The sequence below is a fragment of the Phyllobates terribilis genome, unplaced genomic scaffold (genome assembly GCF_046119375.1).
Source record: "Phyllobates terribilis strain yellow unplaced genomic scaffold, ASM4611937v1 Scaffold_5__5_contigs__length_657084704, whole genome shotgun sequence".
Taxonomy (NCBI): domain Eukaryota; kingdom Metazoa; phylum Chordata; class Amphibia; order Anura; family Dendrobatidae; genus Phyllobates; species Phyllobates terribilis.
In genome coordinates this window covers 438,584,800-438,603,104 of record NW_027362765.1, presented here as the reverse complement: position 1 = coordinate 438,603,104, position 18,305 = coordinate 438,584,800, and positions in this window count along the sequence as shown.

Here is an 18,305-nt window from a genome sequence, read left to right as displayed (position 1 = left end):
GGTGCCCGGCAAGATTTTTTTTGCGAACCATGAATCAAATCTCAAAATGTTCAAATTTGTGTGAAACCTCGAATTTCAGGAAAGTCAATTTGAACTCAATCCTCCGAGGATCAATCTGCTCATCTCTAATACTATTTTAAATTAGTTATTTTTTTCCCCTATTTTTACACATCAAAAGAAAAATCCAATGTGTGTGAAAAGGGATGGTTCCGACAAGTGGTTTTCAGTAGTTAAATGTGAATGTTTACACCCAATTATGGGTCCTGATTTTTTTTAAAGGCCTTGTCTTCACACCATGATTATGATCATCTCACATTAGAGTGCAATTCAGTATGGCTTGTTATTGCCCCACATGCTGGCTGCATGTAACAAGATGTACACTTATGCCTTCAAGTGACCAAAATAATCTCATATTGTAATAAAGCAATGGAGCACTATGTTCCCTATGGGAGACCAGTGCCATATTATAGCTACATAAAGGGGCATAGACAAAGGGTTAAAACTTGCCCCTTGTGCCTTCACACCCTCTTCAGTACTTCCTCAGTTCTTCTCCATGACTCTACTCTAACTGCAGCGCTCCTCCATTTTGGCAGACTATATAATGTTTTTTGCCATCTGCTGGTGTAAGAAGAAGTCTACATGGAGGCATTACATACAGCACGTGGTCAGGAGGATGTCCACAGCTACACTAATAGGAGGGAGGATTAATTCTGCAAAGAAATACGGCACAAACGTGAATAAGTATGCATGCTGATCAACAATCAAATGGGAAAACTGGGGCATTTAATCCCACGCCCTAAATTGCTAAGTACCCTGAAATAATCTTATCTTTTCTTTTTTTTTTATTTATATAGCACCAACATATTCCGCAGTGCTTTACAATTCGGACAATTTACAGACATTATCGGCACTGTCCCTATTGGGGCTCACAATATATATTCCCTATCAGTATGTCTTTGGAGTGTGGGAGGAAACCGGAAAACCCGGAGGAAACCCATGCAAACACAAGGAGAACACACAAACTCCTTGCAGATGTTGTCCTTGGTGGGATTTGAACCCCAGCGTTGCAAAACTGCAGTGCTAACCACTGAGCCACCGTGTTGCCCTGAAACACAAGCAATTAAGTCATAACTCCAACAAAATCCAGACTGTAAACAGCTATGGTAAATGCAACTTTATGTGAATTACTGTATAGTTGGTATATCACAGTCCTTATGTTTAGATACACACATGGTCAAAACTGTTGGTACCCCTCGTTTAATGAAAGAAAAACCCACAATGGTCACAGAAATAACTTGAATCTGACAAAAGTAATAATAAATTAAAAATCTATGAAAATGAACAAATGAAAGTCAGTCATTGCTTTTCAACCCTGCTTCCACAGAATTTAAAAAAAAATTAAACTCATGAAATAGGCCTGGACAGAAATGATGGTACCCCTGAAAATATTGTGACAAAAGGGACATGTTAAATCAAGTTGTGTCCACTAATTAGCATCACAGGTGTCTACAATCTTGTAATCAGTCAGTGGGCCTGTATATAGGGCTACAGATACTCACTGTGCTGTTTGGTGACATGGTGTGTACCACACTCAACATGGACCAGGGGAAGCAAAGGAAAGAGTTGTCTCAGGAGATTAGAAAGAAAATTATAGACAAGCATTTTAAAGGTAAAGGTTATAAGACCATCTCCAAGCAGCTTGATGTTCCTGTGACTACAGTTGCACATATTATTCAGAAATTTAAGATCCATGGGATTGTAGCCAACCTCCATGGTCGTGGCCGCAGGAGGAAAATTGATGACAAATCAAAGAGACGGATAATACGAATGGTAATATAAGAGCCCAGGAAAACTTATAAAGAAATTAAAGGTGAACTTCAAGCTCAAGGAACATCAGTGTCAGATCGCACCATCCGTCATTGTTTGATCCAAAGTGGACTTCATGGGAGACAACCAAGGAGAACACCTTTGTTGGAAAAAAAATCATAAAAAAGCCAGTCTGGAATTTGCCAAACTGCATGTTGACAAGCCACAAAGCTTCTGGGAGAATGTCCTATGGACAGATGAGATAATAATGGAAGTTTTTGGCAAGGCACATCAACTCTATGTTCACAGATGGAAAAATGAAGCATATCAAGAAAAAAACACTGTCCCTACTGTGAAGCATGGAGGAGGCTCTGTTATGTTCTGGGGCTGCTTTGCTGCATCTGGCACAGGGTGTCTTGAATCTGTGCAGAGTACAATGAAATCTCAAGACTATCAAGGGATTCTAGAGAGAAATGTGCTGCCCAGTGTCAGAAAGCTGGGTCATGGGTCAGTCGCAGGTCATGGGTCTTGCAACAGGATAATGACCCAAAACACACAGCTAAAAACACCCAAGAATGGCTAAGAGGAAAACATTGGACTATTCTGAAGTGACCTTCTATGAACCCTGACCTAAATCCTACTGAGCATCTTTGGAAAGAGCTGAAACATGATGTCTGGAAAAGGCAACCTTCAAACATGAGACAACTGGAGCAGTTTGCTCATGAGGAGTGGGCCAAAATACCTGTCGAGAGGTGCAGAAGTCTCATTGACAGTTACAGGAATCGTTTGATTGCAGTGATTGCCTCAAAAGATTGTTCAACAAAATAATAAGTTAAGGGTACCATCATTTCTGTCCAGGCCTATTTCATGAGTTTAAATTTTTTAAAAATTCTGTGGAAGCAGGGTTGAAAAGCAATGTCTGACTTTCATTTGTTAATTTTCATAGATTTTTAATTTATTACTTTTGTCAGATTCAAGTTATTTCTGTGACCATTGTGGGTTTTTCTATCTTTAAACGAGGGGTACCAACAATATTGACCACGTCTGTATATTTGAATGCACTAGTGATGGGCGAGTACTAAAATGCTCGGGTGCTCGATGCTCGGATCAAGCAAATTGGAATGCTCGGGTGCTCAACCCGAGCAACGAGCCCAATGTAAGTCTATGGGAAACTTGAGCATTTTTCTTGAGACCGGCGGTCTGCAGAGGGCCTAAAATTTGCCCAAATCCATGAGAACAGTGCTCAAATGACATGGGAACAGCATGAGGAAGACCCCTGGAATCATTTCTGACTCCCAGGTCACTGCTGTCAACAACATTGTCAGAGGTATTACGCCACTTTTACAGACTCACATTAAAACATACAAAAACAAAACCAAAATGGATTTTCCTGGGAAATATGTTAAGGAACATCCTTTCCAGGGTAATGACTTGTATATAATGCAAAATGAATATACAAAAACAAAAATACTCCTCCACACCTTGGGCGATGTTCACGCGTAGCGTTTTTGATGCGTTTTTGCACTTTTGCATTGCTTTCAACCAAGACAAATGCTTTGACATGGAAATGTCATTTTAACATTTTACAACCTTATCTGGCCATGTGGTGTGTGACACATCATCAGACACATCCTGTTTCATTTATGAAGGAGGGACTCTGAAAATCACAAAGCCTATTTTTATAGGGCCATCAGGCAGCCCTTACTATTCTTAAAGGGCCAGCAGTCGGCCCTCGCTATTGTTAAAGAGCCATCAGCGGGCTATGCTTTGCTGTACCCATTATTAACAAGTGGGTCTCCTATACTGTTATTGCGTATGCAGTGACTGCAAAAGCTGCCAAAAATTTGGAGGCATTCCAATGCCCCTTGGAAGAGACGTAGAGGTCGGAGAGCCTAAAAACAATGTTCCCAATATTAGGAAGTGGGTCTCCCATAGTGTTTGTCTATGCAGTGAATGTAAAAGCTGCCAAAAATTTGGAGGCACTCCAATGCCCCTTGCAAGACACATAGAGGAGGTGATATGGTAGATATGGTGGTGAATAATATGGTGAAGGAGGACGACAAGAGCAAATAGACAAAATCAGGAAGCGCATACCCATGTCTGGGTGTGAAGACAGAGGTGCATGGGAATAGAATTAGACGTCCCAAAAAACGCCACGGTTTTTGAGTTTAGGTTACGCTGCTATCATTCGGTGGTGTTAAGAAGTCTGGCCCAATCCAGCCCATGTTCATTTTTATAAGAGTCAGCCTGTCAGCATTTTCAGTTGATCGGTTATAATTCCACCGGCGGCACTAAAAACCCGCTCTGATAAAATGCTAGCGGCAGGACAGGCCAGCACCTCCAAGGCATAGAGAGCCAGTTCATTCCATGTGTCCAGCTTGGATACCCAGTAATTATAAGGTACAGACGAATCATAGAAGATGTTGGTAAGATCGGCAAGGTACTCCCGCACCATTTTCTCAACCTTTGCACTCCTTGTGAGAGTACCCCACGCCTCAGGGCCTGTAAGATGGGAGGGTCTGAGAAAACTGTCCCAGAACTTTGACTGTGTTCCCCTGCCTCTGCTGGACTGGAGTTGTGTCTCTCTCGCCTGTACTCCTTGGTTGTCCAACGTACTGTGACCTCTGCCGCCAGCGTTTTCAGATGGGAATATTTTTAATAATTCTGCAACAAGAGCCTTCTGGTACTGCCCCATTTTAGTAGACCTGTCCGCCTCGGGAATAAGAGATATAAAGTTCTCCTTGTAGCGTGGGTCTAGAAGTGTCACCAACCAATAATGACTGTCACCCAAAATTTGGAGAATAGGAGGGTCACGGGAAAGGCAGCGTAACATAAACACAGCCATGCGTGCTAGACTGCAAAGAGGCAAGACTTCCGTGTCCTCACCAAGAGGATGACTGACCATGCTCTCCTCCTCCTCCCTGTCCTCAGGCCATCCACGCTGAACAGACGGTATGACAGTTGTGCAGGTAGTACCGTACCGTAATCTCCCTATGGTTCCTTGCTCCATCTCATCATGCTCCGCCTGCAATGCATCCTCTTTGATTGTGAGCAGAGAGCGTTTCAGAAGACAGAGAACCAGGATTGTGATGCTAATTATGGCGTCATCACCGCTCACCATCTTGGTGGAGTCCTCAAAGTTTTGGAGGATGGTACAGATGTGTGACATCCATGTCCACTCCTGAGGTCTTATGTGTGGTGTCTGAACTGAATACCGACGGCCTTGTTGATGCTGGTAGTCAACAACTGCCCTCTTCTGCTCACAAATCCTTCCCAACATCTGCAATGTAGAGTTACAACGCATGGGGACATCACAGATCAGTCGGTGAGCCAGAAGCTGCAAACGCTGCTGAAACACGGCAAGGGCAGCGGAAGCTGTAGGTGACTTTCTAAAATGGGCACACAGGCGGCGTACTTTGACAAGCAGATCCGGCAGCTCTGGGTAGGTTTTGAGAAACCGCTGAACCACGAGGTTAAGAACATGGTACGTGTGTGAGCTCGCCTTGCCTCAGAGCCGCTACAAGGTTCTGGCCATTGTCACACGTGACCATGCCTGGCTGTAGGTTCAGCGGTGTCAGTCACAGATCTGCATGCTCTTTCAGAGCTGTCCACAACTCTTCAGCATTGTACGGTTTGTCACCTAAGCATATTAGCTTCAGCACAGCCTGTTGCTGCTTGGCCGAGGCAGTGCTGCAGTGCTTCCAGCTTGTGACTGATGTGGTCATTTTGGAGATGGATGCTGAAGTGGAGGAGGTGGTGCAGGAGATGTAGAATGTAAGGGCAACCCTGATTGACCCAGAGCCCGCAATCCTCGGTGTCGGGAGGATGTGTTCCGTCCCAAGGTCTGACTGGGTCCCAGCTTCCACTATGTTAACCCAGTGTGCCATCAGCGAGATGTACCATCCCTGCCCACAAGCACTTGTCCATGTGTAAGTGGTTAGGTGGACTTTCCCAGTAACTGCGCTGTTGTGGGCACGGCTGATGTTGTGGGACATGCGGGGACGGCACACAGAGAGAAATAATGGCGGCTGGGGATGGCCACCACCATCAGGTTGCGGAAAGCTTCCATCACCACAAGCCTAAAAGACAACATTTCGAGCGCAAGCGAAATGTGGGAATTTAGTAGTGTGGCCTGTGGGGCGTTGGCTTCGTATTTGCGCTTGCGTTCCAAGGACTGGGGTAGGGACAACTTAACGCTGTGCTGGGACAAGGACGTGGACATGCTTGCTGGTGTTGCTAGTTGAGAGTGTGCAACGACAGGTGCAGGGCAGGAGGCATCTTCGCATGCGCCATGGATAGAGGATTGGCTTGCATGCACAACAATGGAGGAAGCAGTGGTGCCAGCCGCAGACACTGTTCCTGGACCCTGGGGTTCAGTCCACTTATTCGGGTGCTTTGCTGCCATGTGCCTGATCATGCTGGTGGTGGTCAGGCTGGTAGTTTTGCTACCCCTGCTGATGCTGGCCTGGCAGGTGGTGCAAATGGCCTTTTTGTTGTTATCGGTAGAGTCTTTAAAAAAACAACCATACTTGGGAAGACCTAACAGTTGTACTGGCAACTTTCGTCGTGTTGACGTTATGGGGAGCGTTTACCCGCCTTCTGTCTGCGGCCACCACACTGCTTCTTCCTGCCTGTTGTGGTGCTACGCCTCCCTCCCCTGTGTGCTGCTGTCCTCGCTCTGTATGTCCCCCTGCCAGGTTGGGTCAGTTACTATATCATCCACCACCTCATCTTCCACTTCCGCACCCTGGTCCTCCTCCTGACTTTCTGGCAATTGTGTCTCATCATCATCCACCTTTTGTGACAGTTTCCCACCGTCGCCTTCATGTGACTGTGGCTGCTCAAATATTTGGGCATCGCTACATGCGATCTCCTCTTGCCCCGCTTCAAGTGGAACGGGCGAGAGGCCTGAATCTATAAATGGAAAAGTGAACAGAAAATCAGAGTGTCCAAGTGTGGGATCAGTTGTCTCCGGGCACTCTGCATGGTGGGAGGAAGGAGGATCAAGGTGAGGAATATGGGGTCCAGACTCACGGCTACTGAGACTTGACCGTGTGGAAGACATGGTGGTGGTGGTGGTGGCTATGTGACTGGAAGCATTATCTACTATCCAACCAATAACCTTTTCACGCTGCTCTGTGCTCAATAGTGGTGTTCTGCAGTCCCGTATTAATTGGGACAGGAAGGTCGAGTGAGAAGATGTTTGTGTTTGTTGTGGCACAATTTCAGCTAGCCCACGGCCTCAGCCTTGTCCTCTGCATGCACAATCATCACCATCACGTCCACTTCCCCGTCCCTTGCCACGCGCCTTGCCCATTTTAAATGGAGGACAATATTTTCCACGTTCACTACAAATGGCTGGATTTGAACCGCAGTGATATGTGATACATGTGACGAAAACCACAGTTTTAAATAGCTGGCCTGTAGGTAACTATTTTTAACAGCGACCTCGTGTCAATAACTTCGCTGACACACTGCAACAAAATTTCAATGGAGGCCAGAAATGGCAGAATTTTCAGCGCACTTATATTTGATCCTTGTGACGGACAAAGTTTTAAATAGATGGATTTTTAGCTCTGTAATATGGAAAGTATCTGGCTGTATTCTGCACTGCCAACAAGCAAATGGAGCAGAAAAACGGTGTTCTCTTTATTGCTTTTTAAGCAAATAATCAGGATTAAGATCCAAAAAAAAATTATTCCTGGCCCCTGATACCTGGGCCTATTTCTAGAAATATCTGTAAAAGCACCAGCAGACAGAACTGAAATGGACCCTCTTGCTATATGCACTGCAGTCTGCCACATACACTGCCTGCCTGCCTAGCACTGATATCTATGTAGTTGGATTAGTCCTCAGGACTGTTAGCTGAGATGGATATGTGAATAATATATGGTGGTATACCTACACTAACTAAGAAACAAGCAAATCTCTCCCTAGCTTAGCAGCACCTCTTCCTACAGTGCCTGACTCCGGAGTAGACTGTGACGAGCATTGTGGCGCCAGGTCTGATATAGACCTGATGACGCTGTGCGGCCAGCCAATCACTGTAATGCCACAACCAACATGGCTGCGGCATTACAGTGTGTGGCAGACAATCCCTGCATGTTCATTGGCACTCTAAAGAACGCCAAACATGCAGGGAGGGGACCCGAGCTCCCGCCGAGCAACCCCGGAAATACTCGGCGAGTACTGAGCATCTCGAGCAGTGAGATGCTCGAGCGAGCACCGTGCAGTAGCAAGCATGCTCGCTCATCACTAGAATGCACATATAAATGTGCTTGTCACACTGTGTATATATGCAAGTTGTAGTTTGTATATGTGCGTGTCACACTGTATATATGTGCGTGTCACACTGTATATATGTGCATGTCACTGTGTAGATATGTGCGTTTAACACTGTGTATATCTGCGTGTCACACTGTGTATATACAGTCATGGCCATAAGCACCATTGAAATTTTTCCAGAAAATGAAGTATTTGTCTCAGAAAATTATTGCAATTACATATGTTTTGTTATACACATGTTGTTTCCTTTGTATGTTTTGGAACAACACAAAAAAACTGAGAATAAAAGCACAGTTGGACATAATTTCACACAAAACTCCCGAAATTGGCCAGACAAATTTGTTGGCACCCTCAATTTAATATTTGGTTGCACACCCTTTGGAATAAATAACTGCAATTAATTGCTTCCTCTAACCATCAACAAGCTTCTTACAACTCTCAACTAGTGATGGGTGAAACCGAACAATAAAGTTCGGGGTCCGTAACGAACACCTACTGTTCGGTCACAGACCCCGAACATGAACTTCCTCAGGAAGTCTGTGTTACTGTTCGGGTTCGGGTGTTTCCACAGTATTGCCACATAATCTTCTTTTCTCATGATGCCATCTATTTTGTGAAGTTCACCAGTCCCTCCTGCAGCAAAACAACCTCACAACATGATGCTGCCACCCCCGTGTTTCACAGTTGGGATGGTGTTGTGGCACCCCAGGGGTCTGGTTTCCACAGTAACAGCAATGTTATGTCTGAGAGCAGGTGGGAGGTCTCTTGGTCAGGGATCCTGTGCATGCCACACCTCCTGCCCAGTCCTGGGAGGGGAAGAACTTCCCCTATAAAAACCTGGGGCTGAGGCAGGGTTAGAGAGTTCAGAGGGAGAGTTCAGCCAGGAGGGCTGACAGGGAGCTGTGGCTCCGGCTGGGCCCAGCTCCTGGGCCATGCCAGAAGTAGAGACAGAGAAGAGAAGCAGCTATGGGAAGAAACAACAGGAGCTCTGTGGGAGCAGTGTTACAAGGAGTCAGGGGCTGGCAGCTGCAGAGCTCGCCCTGACTGAGAAGAGTTATCACCGGACCCGGAGTCCGAGGCTGTGGGGACTAACTCCTACCCAGAGCAGAATCCGTCAGGCAGGGGATTCCAGGTCCTCTGGCCAAGAAACCCGAAGGCACGGTCACACGCGTGGGACCAGCACCGCCGTCGTGGAGCGGAAGCTACTAGAAGGCCCCGAGTCACCGGCCATACGGGTGAGCACCACACGGTACACTCAGGGACGTGGGCTACTTATACCCGCCTCTAGCAAGGTAGCCAGAAGAGTATCGTTAGTTTGGGAGGCCTACAACTCCGCCTGGCCAGGGGAGATCCCATCTGCTCAAGGACTGACCAGGCCCCAATCGCTAGCCAGTACTCCGGGAGGGTCTATCTTTGTCACCAGTAAAGACCCTGAACTACACCGTACCGTCTCCGAGTGGTTCCTGCTACCCCCATCATCCACGTCGGCTGCCCTGGGGCCATACCCCTCCCGTTGGGGGTTATACCATCCCCGCTGCACCATCCTTCCACCGGCCTCAGCGGTCTGCCCTGCAGCGGCAGCTCCAAAGCTGCATTCAACGGGTGGCGTAGTCGTCCAACATCTACCGCTAATACAGCGCCACTTAGTCTGACTCCCTGGGCACGGACCGGATCACCGCCACGAGACTACAACCCTCAAGAGATCCGGCTCCGGGTAAGCTCCCGCGTGCGCAACGCAGCGCGACACAGGCCCAGGGGCGCGTCAACTTTTGGCGTAGTCGGCAGGATTTCGTGCCCGCAACCACCGGGTACTGCGTGCCTGAAAAAGACTGTTCAAACTTACCAGTGGTGAAGATTCCCGCCATCCGGCGCCATCTTCTGCCTTCTTCCCGCCATCCGCGAAGTTTTCCCGCCATCCGGCGCCATCTTCTGCCTTCTTCCCGCCATCCGTGGAGTTTTCCCGCCGTTGGACGCCATCTTGAAGACGCCGCGCGGGAAGAAGAGGGGCGTGGACTCCGAAAGTGCGCGAGAACTGAAGCCCCGCCTCACGTCCGGACGTTGCGTAAGGTCCTGGAAGGAGCCCAGCAGACGCCGACGTCACAGGAGCGCGACGGAAGGTCCTCAACCCTGACGATCCACTGCGGAGCCGCGGCCTACGGAAGAGGATCATCGCAAGGTAGGCCACGGTCCACTAGGGGGAGGAAGATGTCGGATACGGAGGAGAGCTTCACTGCCTCAACCCCCGCCAGCGCCACCGCTGCTGCAGTCATGCCTTTCACCATGCCCTATATCCCGGGAGCGGCCTGGCTACCCCAGTACTCAGGGGAGTCACATACCCTGAATGACTTTAGAGAAAAGCTGGATAGCCTCTTCCAGGTGTACCCCCTCACAGAGGAGCAAAAAGTGAGCATCCTGGTGGCCCAATTAACCGGGGCAGCCCAAAGGGAGGTAAAGTCCTGGCCACCTGGGAGGAGGACTGTCGCAGAGATACTAACCCAGCTAACCGAGGAGGAGCTGCAGTACTACCAATACGAGGAAAGCCAAGAGGACCCGGACGGGTCTGAGGACTACCCTCAGGAGGGAGCACAAAGAGGACATAGCTACTGAAGGGAAGTAGCGTGAATAAAGAGCTGTAAATAGTTACCCGTAAGGGTACAAGGACTGCTGCTAATTAAAATATGGTCCCCGTTGGGATTAGTGAATTGTTCCCCATGTGCCCCTATCTTAAACCAGGCTGAGGACTGTGAGCAGCCATTCCTTATCCCCACTGGCCGAGGACTGAGAGCGGCCATATCCTGTAAATAATTATGTGTTTCTAGTAATTTATGGGAGTCTTTGGTGGATTTACCGGGAATCCTTTGTACATAGTTGGAGCGTAACCCAGGACGGACTAAAGACTGTTAAGGACTCGGGGCAGGACAGACCCCTACCTGGTTACGTCTCCCTGTTTTGGTGAAATGGACACCTTGCTTTTCTTCAAAACTGCACCCGGTTGCGGACACGCCGTAACCATCTTTATGTGTTTTTCTTATTGTATTATTATTGTTTATACCTTGTTATGTTTTTCTAAAAATATGTTTAGTCCCGGAGTACTAAATTTCACTAAGGGGGAATGTGGCACCCCAGGGGTCTGGTTTCCACAGTAACAGCAATGTTATATCTGAGAGCAGGTGGGAGGTCTCTTGGTCAGGGATCCTGTGCATGCCACACCTCCTGCCCAGTCCTGGGAGGGGAAGAACTTCCCCTATAAAAACCTGGGGCTGAGGCAGGGTTAGAGAGTTCAGAGGGAGAGTTCAGCCAGGAGGGCTGACAGGGAGCTGTGGCTCCGGCTGGGCCCAGCTCCTGGGCCATGCCAGAAGTAGAGACAGAGAAGAGAAGCAGCTATGGGAAGAAACAACAGGATCTCTGTGGGAGCAGTGTTACAAGGAGTCAGGGGCTGGCAGCTGCAGAGCTCGCCCTGACTGAGAAGAGTTATCACCGGACCCGGAGTCCGAGGCTGTGGGGACTAACTCCTACCCAGCAGCAGAATCCGTCAGGCAGGGGATTCCAGGTCCTCTGGCCAAGAAACCCGAAGGCACGGTCACACGCGTGGGACCAGCACCGCCGTCGTGGAGCGGAAGCTACTAGAAGGCCCCGAGTCACCGGCCATACGGGTGAGCACCACACGGTACACTCAGGGACGTGGGCTACTTATACCCGCCTCTAGCAAGGTAGCCAGAAGAGTATCGTTAGTTTGGGAGGCCTACAACTCCGCCTGGCCAGGGGAGATCCCATCTGCTCAAGGACTGACCAGGCCCCAATCGCTAGCCAGTACTCCGGGAGGGTCTATCTTTGTCACCAGTAAAGACCCTGAACTACACCGTACCGTCTCCGAGTGGTTCCTGCTACCCCCATCATCCACGTCGGCTGCCCTGAGGCCATACCCCTCCCGTTGGGGGTTATACCATCCCCGCTGCACCATCCTTCCACCGGCCTCAGCGGTCTGCCCTGCAGCGGCAGCTCCAAAGCTGCATTCAACGGGTGGCGTAGTCGTCCAACATCTACCGCTAATACAGCGCCACTTAGTCTGACTCCCTGGGCACGGACCGGATCACCGCCACGAGACTACAACCCTCAAGAGATCCGGCTCCGGGTAAGCTCCCGCGTGCGCAACGCAGCGCGACACAGGCCCAGGGGCGCGTCAGTGTTTTTAGGCTTCCAAGCTTCTCTTTCCTCCAAATGTAACAATGGTCATTATGCCCAAAAAGTTCAATTTTAGTCTCATCCGACCACAGGACATGTCTCCAAAAATTAAGGTCTATGTTCCTGTGTGCATTTGCAAACATTAATCTGGCTTTTTTATGTTTCTTTTGGAGTAATGGCTTCTTCCTGGCAGAGTGGCCTTTCAGTCCATGTTGATACAGTACTCGATTCATTGTGGATATTGACATTGATATGCACATGTCGGACCAAAGCATGTTCATCTCTGGGACACAGAACCAGTCTCCTTCCTGAGCGGTATGACGGCTGGACATTCCCATCTTGTTTATACTTGCGTATAATTGTTTGTACAGATGAAAGAAGCACCTTCAGGTATCTTGAAGTTGTACCCAAGGATGAGCCAGACTTGTGCAAGTCCACAATTCTCTTCCTGATATTTTGGATGATTTCTATAGACTTTCCCATGATGCTACACAAAGAAGCAGTGCGTTTCAGGTGTGCATTAAAATACATCCACAGGTGTGTCTCTAATTAACTCAGATGTTGCCAAAAAAACAGAAACTTCCACACACATGACATTATCATATGGGCAGTCCAGAATTGTTTAAAGGCATAGTAATCTTAGTGTATGTAAACTTTTGACTTTGCAGTAAGTATTAAAAATGCCTTAAAATATTCTCTCTCTCATTATTCAGGCATTTGGCAAATATTAAAAATTATGGTAATCCTAATTGACGTAAAACGGGAAAGGTTTATTCTGATTTCACGTCAGATATTGAAAAAAACATGCATATGTGTCTTTTTATATAGTATATGTAAACTTCTGGTTTCAACTGTATGTGCCTGTCACACTGTGTATATATGTGCGTGTCACAGCGTGTATACTGTATGTGCATGTCACAGTGTGTATATGTGCACATGTTTGTATATACAAAAATTAACTGAAGCATCACAAGTCCCAGGAATGGTGGGAATATGTGAGTTTACATTGTACACAGCTGACTTTCAGTATAAATCAGACCGTTGTCACCTCCAGAAGTACTCGGATGACTCTGTGATAGTTGGCGGTATTGGGAAGGACCAGGATGAAGAGGAATATAGAAGGGTGGTTGCGGACTTTGTAGTATGGTGCCAGGCTAACCATCTAGAACTAAATGTTAAGAAAACCAGGGAGTTGGTGATGAGCTATGGAAGGTGCAAGAAGGTATGCCTACCTGTTACCATTGACGGTCAGGATGTGGAGATGGTGGACAGTTTCAAATATTTGGGGGTTTACCTGGATAGCAAGCTAGACTGGAAGTGCCACATGGAGAAGGTCTACAAGAAGGGGATGAGTAGATTGTACTTCCTAAGGAAGTTAAGGTCTTTTAATGTGTGTGGCAAAATGCTTGAGGTGTTCTACCAATCCATTGTGGCTAGTGCCACCTTTGCGGCAATAATTTGCTGGGGTAACAGTGCTGACGCCAACAAGCTCAACAAACTTATAAAGAAGGCTAGCGCGACGGTGGGCCTACAGCTTGGGACTTTTGAAGAGGTGGTAGAGGATAGGATTAAGAAGAAGTGCAGAGCTATAATGGGCAACAACACACACCCGCTTTATGAACTGTTTGAGAAACAGAAGAGCACATTCAGCAATCGCCTAATACAACTAAGGTGTAAAAAGCCTGTCAGCATTTTCAGTTGATCGGTTATAATTCCACCGGCGGCACTAAAAACCCGCTCTGATAAAATGCTAGCGGCAGGACAGGCCAGCACCTCCAAGGCATAGAGAGCCAGTTCATTCCATGTGTCCAGCTTGGATACCCAGTAATTATAAGGTACAGACGAATCATAGAAGATGTTGGTAAGATCGGCAAGGTACTCCCGCACCATTTTCTCAACCTTTGCACTCCTTGTGAGAGTACCCCACGCCTCAGGGCCTGTAAGATGGGAGGGTCTGAGAAAACTGTCCCAGAACTTTGACTGTGTTCCCCTGCCTCTGCTGGACTGGAGTTGTGTCTCTCTCGCCTGTACTCCTTGGTTGTCCAACGTACTGTGACCTCTGCCGCCAGCGTTTTCAGATGGGAATATTTTTAATAATTCTGCAACAAGAGCCTTCTGGTACTGCCCCATTTTAGTAGACCTGTCCGCCTCGGGAATAAGAGATATAAAGTTCTCCTTGTAGCGTGGGTCTAGAAGTGTCACCAACCAATAATGACTGTCACCCAAAATTTGGAGAATAGGAGGGTCACGGGAAAGGCAGCGTAACATAAACACAGCCATGCGTGCTAGACTGCAAAGAGGCAAGACTTCCGTGTCCTCACCAAGAGGATGACTGACCATGCTCTCCTCCTCCTCCCTGTCCTCAGGCCATCCACGCTGAACAGACGGTATGACAGTTGTGCAGGTAGTACCGTACCGTAATCTCCCTATGGTTCCTTGCTCCATCTCATCATGCTCCGCCTGCAATGCATCCTCTTTGATTGTGAGCAGAGAGCGTTTCAGAAGACAGAGAACCAGGATTGTGATGCTAATTATGGCGTCATCACCGCTCACCATCTTGGTGGAGTCCTCAAAGTTTTGGAGGATGGTACAGATGTGTGACATCCATGTCCACTCCTGAGGTCTTATGTGTGGTGTCTGAACTGAATACCGACGGCCTTGTTGATGCTGGTAGTCAACAACTGCCCTCTTCTGCTCACAAATCCTTCCCAACATCTGCAATGTAGAGTTACAACGCATGGGGACATCACAGATCAGTCGGTGAGCCAGAAGCTGCAAACGCTGCTGAAACACGGCAAGGGCAGCGGAAGCTGTAGGTGACTTTCTAAAATGGGCACACAGGCGGCGTACTTTGACAAGCAGATCCGGCAGCTCTGGGTAGGTTTTGAGAAACCGCTGAACCACGAGGTTAAGAACATGGTACGTGTGTGAGCTCGCCTTGCCTCAGAGCCGCTACAAGGTTCTGGCCATTGTCACACGTGACCATGCCTGGCTGTAGGTTCAGCGGTGTCAGTCACAGATCTGCATGCTCTTTCAGAGCTGTCCACAACTCTTCAGCATTGTACGGTTTGTCACCTAAGCATATTAGCTTCAGCACAGCCTGTTGCTGCTTGGCCGAGGCAGTGCTGCAGTGCTTCCAGCTTGTGACTGATGTGGTCATTTTGGAGATGGATGCTGAAGTGGAGGAGGTGGTGCAGGAGATGTAGAATGTAAGGGCAACCCTGATTGACCCAGAGCCCGCAATCCTCGGTGTCGGGAGGATGTGTTCCGTCCCAAGGTCTGACTGGGTCCCAGCTTCCACTATGTTAACCCAGTGTGCCATCAGCGAGATGTACCATCCCTGCCCACAAGCACTTGTCCATGTGTAAGTGGTTAGGTGGACTTTCCCAGTAACTGCGCTGTTGTGGGCACGGCTGATGTTGTGGGACATGCGGGGACGGCACACAGAGAGAAATAATGGCGGCTGGGGATGGCCACCACCATCAGGTTGCGGAAAGCTTCCATCACCACAAGCCTAAAAGACAACATTTCGAGCGCAAGCGAAATGTGGGAATTTAGTAGTGTGGCCTGTGGGGCGTTGGCTTCGTATTTGCGCTTGCGTTCCAAGGACTGGGGTAGGGACAACTTAACGCTGTGCTGGGACAAGGACGTGGACATGCTTGCTGGTGTTGCTAGTTGAGAGTGTGCAACGACAGGTGCAGGGCAGGAGGCATCTTCGCATGCGCCATGGATAGAGGATTGGCTTGCATGCACAACAATGGAGGAAGCAGTGGTGCCAGCCGCAGACACTGTTCCTGGACCCTGGGGTTCAGTCCACTTATTCGGGTGCTTTGCTGCCATGTGCCTGATCATGCTGGTGGTGGTCAGGCTGGTAGTTTTGCTACCCCTGCTGATGCTGGCCTGGCAGGTGGTGCAAATGGCCTTTTTGTTGTTATCGGTAGAGTCTTTAAAAAAACAACCATACTTGGGAAGACCTAACAGTTGTACTGGCAACTTTCGTCGTGTTGACGTTATGGGGAGCGTTTACCCGCCTTCTGTCTGCGGCCACCACACTGCTTCTTCCTGCCTGTTGTGGTGCTACGCCTCCCTCCCCTGTGTGCTGCTGTCCTCGCTCTGTATGTCCCCCTGCCAGGTTGGGTCAGTTACTATATCATCCACCACCTCATCTTCCACTTCCGCACCCTGGTCCTCCTCCTGACTTTCTGGCAATTGTGTCTCATCATCATCCACCTTTTGTGACAGTTTCCCACCGTCGCCTTCATGTGACTGTGGCTGCTCAAATATTTGGGCATCGCTACATGCGATCTCCTCTTGCCCCGCTTCAAGTGGAACGGGCGAGAGGCCTGAATCTATAAATGGAAAAGTGAACAGAAAATCAGAGTGTCCAAGTGTGGGATCAGTTGTCTCCGGGCACTCTGCATGGTGGGAGGAAGGAGGATCAAGGTGAGGAATATGGGGTCCAGACTCACGGCTACTGAGACTTGACCGTGTGGAAGACATGGTGGTGGTGGTGGTGGCTATGTGACTGGAAGCATTATCTACTATCCAACCAATAACCTTTTCACGCTGCTCTGTGCTCAATAGTGGTGTTCTGCAGTCCCGTATTAATTGGGACAGGAAGGTCGAGTGAGAAGATGTTTGTGTTTGTTGTGGCACAATTTCAGCTAGCCCACGGCCTCAGCCTTGTCCTCTGCATGCACAATCATCACCATCACGTCCACTTCCCCGTCCCTTGCCACGCGCCTTGCCCATTTTAAATGGAGGACAATATTTTCCACGTTCACTACAAATGGCTGGATTTGAACCGCAGTGATATGTGATACATGTGACGAAAACCACAGTTTTAAATAGCTGGCCTGTAGGTAACTATTTTTAACAGCGACCTCGTGTCAATAACTTCGCTGACACACTGCAACAAAATTTCAATGGAGGCCAGAAATGGCAGAATTTTCAGCGCACTTATATTTGATCCTTGTGACGGACAAAGTTTTAAATAGATGGATTTTTAGCTCTGTAATATGGAAAGTATCTGGCTGTATTCTGCACTGCCAACAAGCAAATGGAGCAGAAAAACGGTGTTCTCTTTATTGCTTTTTAAGCAAATAATCAGGATTAAGATCCAAAAAAAAATTATTCCTGGCCCCTGATACCTGGGCCTATTTCTAGAAATATCTGTAAAAGCACCAGCAGACAGAACTGAAATGGACCCTCTTGCTATATGCACTGCAGTCTGCCACATACACTGCCTGCCTGCCTAGCACTGATATCTATGTAGTTGGATTAGTCCTCAGGACTGTTAGCTGAGATGGATATGTGAATAATATATGGTGGTATACCTACACTAACTAAGAAACAAGCAAATCTCTCCCTAGCTTAGCAGCACCTCTTCCTACAGTGCCTGACTCCGGAGTAGACTGTGACGAGCATTGTGGCGCCAGGTCTGATATAGACCTGATGACGCTGTGCGGCCAGCCAATCACTGTAATGCCACAACCAACATGGCTGCGGCATTACAGTGTGTGGCAGACAATCCCTGCATGTTCATTGGCACTCTAAAGAACGCCAAACATGCAGGGAGGGGACCCGAGCTCCCGCCGAGCAACCCCGGAAATACTCGGCGAGTACTGAGCATCTCGAGCAGTGAGATGCTCGAGCGAGCACCGTGCAGTAGCAAGCATGCTCGCTCATCACTAGAATGCACATATAAATGTGCTTGTCACACTGTGTATATATGCAAGTTGTAGTTTGTATATGTGCGTGTCACACTGTATATATGTGCGTGTCACACTGTATATATGTGCATGTCACTGTGTAGATATGTGCGTTTAACACTGTGTATATCTGCGTGTCACACTGTGTATATACAGTCATGGCCATAAGCACCATTGAAATTTTTCCAGAAAATGAAGTATTTGTCTCAGAAAATTATTGCAATTACATATGTTTTGTTATACACATGTTGTTTCCTTTGTATGTTTTGGAACAACACAAAAAAACTGAGAATAAAAGCACAGTTGGACATAATTTCACAC